Source organism: Solanum tuberosum, unplaced genomic scaffold (assembly GCF_000226075.1).
Source record: "Solanum tuberosum cultivar DM 1-3 516 R44 unplaced genomic scaffold, SolTub_3.0 scf00050, whole genome shotgun sequence".
Lineage (NCBI taxonomy): Eukaryota > Viridiplantae > Streptophyta > Magnoliopsida > Solanales > Solanaceae > Solanum > Solanum tuberosum.
In genome coordinates, this window is record NW_006238975.1 from 200,628 (window position 1) to 203,395 (window position 2,768).

A 2,768-nucleotide genomic window follows, 5' to 3' on the forward strand; every position below is an offset into this window, starting at 1 on the left:
TGAACTTGAACTTAGAAGTTGAACTTGAACTTGAATTTAGAACTAGAACTTGAACTTAGAATTTGAAGTTGAACTTAGAATTTAAACGTGAACTTAGAACTTGAACTTGAAATTAGAACTTGAACTTGAACTTAGAATTTGAACTTGAACTTGAACTTGAACTTGAACTTGAACTTGAACTTGAACTTGAACTTGAACTTGAACTTGAACTTGAACTTGAACTTGAACTTGAACTTGAACTTGAACTTGAACTTGAACTTGAACTTGAACTTGAACTTGAACTTGAACTTGAACTTGAACTTGAACTTGAACTTGAACTTGAACTTGAACTTGAACTTGAACTTGAACTTGAACTTGAACTTGAACTTGAACTTGAACTTGAACTTGAACTTGAACTTGAACTTGAACTTGAACTTGAACTTGAACTTGAACTTGAACTTGAACTTGAACTTGAACTTGAACTTGAACTTGAACTTGAACTTGAACTTGAACTTGAACTTGAACTTGAACTTGAACTTGAACTTGAACTTGAACTTGAACTTGAACTTGAACTTGAACTTGAACTTGAACTTGAACTTGAACTTGAACTTGAACTTGAACTTGAACTTGAACTTGAACTTCAACTTCAACTTCAACTTGAACTTCAACTTGAACTTGAACTTGAACTTAACTTGAACTTGAACTTTAACTTAGAACTTGAACTTGAACTTGAACTTAGAACTTGAACTTGAACTTGGAACTTGAACTTGAACTTAAAACTAGAACAGGAACTTAGAATTTGAAGTTGAACTTAGACTTGAACTTGAAATTAGAACTTGAACTTGGAATTAATTAGCTTGAATATATAACTAATTAAGTTTAGAAATTAGATATGAACTTGAATTGGCCGGTCGTCGTCGCCGTCGCTGCAGTAGGTAGGGTTACATTTTAGTTTTTTTTTTCAATTCTAGTGATTATAATTGATTGTTTGTTAGTATATAATTGTTTTTGTTTGTTGGGTTGTATTATTCAATTGATAATTTGATTTGATTATTGTTAGTTAGGTATAGATAATTGAAGATTTTTATTTTAGGGTTTTTTTAAAAATAATTGGGCATTTTTAAATTGGGCATTGTTAGTTAGTGAAGAATTAGCATTTTTGTATTTAGGACTAGTTTAAACTTGAGAATAAGGAATTTGAGGTTGAATTGGGATATTTTTGGATTTGATTTTAGGACTAGTTAGTAAAGTGTTAATAATTTGAAGTTAGAAATTAGTAATTGAAGTGTTATGAGTAGATGACGAATGTTTGAATGCCATGAATTTGGATGATGAATGTTTGAATGTCATGAACTTAGAACTTGAACTTGAACTTGAACTTAAAACTTGAACTTGAACTTAGAACTTGAACATGAATTTAGAACTTGAACTTGAACTTAGAATTTGAAGTTAAACTTAGAACTTGAACTTGAACTTACAATTTGAAGTTAAACTTAGAATTTGAACTTAGAACTTGAACTTGAACTTAGAATTTGAAGTTAAACTTAGAACTTGAACTTGAACTTAGAATTTGAAGTTAAACTTAGAACTTGAACTTGAACTTAGAATTTGAAGTTAAACTTAGAACTTGAACTTGAACTTAGAATTTGAAGTTAAACTTAGAACTTTTGAAATTACAACTTGAACTTGAACTTAGAACTTGAACTTGAAATTAGAACTTGAACATGAATTTAGAACTTGAACTTGAACTTAGAATTTGAAGTTAAACTTAGAATTTGAACTTAGAACTTGAACTTGAACTTGAACTTAAAATTAGAACTTTAACTTGAACTTAGAATTAGAATTTGAACTTGAACTTAGAATTTGACTTGAACTCGAAATAAGAACTTGAACTTAAAACTTGAACTTGAACTTAGAACTTGAACTTGAAATTTGAACTTGAACTTGAACTTTAGAAATTTTGAAGTTGAACTTAGACTTGAACTTGAAATTAGAACTTGAACTTGGAACTAATTAGCTTGAATATATAACTAAATAAGTTTAGAAATTAGATATGAACTTGAATTGAAAACTTGAACTTATTAAAACTTGAATATATATATATAACTAATATTCTTGGATTTGAAGTTTATATTTCACTAATTTTAGAACTTTTTGTGCTAAGCAACTGAGAAAGCTCAACATCTAAAAAAGTTGATACAAGACTATATTGCTTCTTTCATCAAAGTAGGAGATAAGGTTGGTGCTTCTAAATTTCTAAAGTTCAAGTACAATTATTTTCAATAATGTGTTTGTGTCCATCTAGTATTGATACTTAGCTTTACTTCTAGTGATTATTTTTTTGTTTCCATCGATTGTTTGTTAAGCATAAGTACCAACACTAGTTGATCCTATTGATGACAAAATTGATTTTCTTGCAAGATCGATTTGTGTCCATCTAGTGTTGACACTTAGCTTTAAATTTAGAAATAATATATTTGTTAAGCATGAGTACCAACACTAGTTGATCCTATTGATGACAAAATTGATTTTCTTGCAAGATCGATTTGTGTCCATCTAGTGTTGACACTTAGCTTTAAATTTAGAAATAATATATTTGTTAAGCATGAGTACCAACACTAGTTGATCCTATTGATGACAAAATTGATTTTCTTGCAAGATCGATTTGTGTCCATCTAGTGTTGACACTTAGCTTTAAATTTAGAAATAATATATTTGTTAAGCATGAGTATCGATTTGTGTCCATCTAGTTTTGACACTTGACTTTAAATTTAGAAATAATATATTTG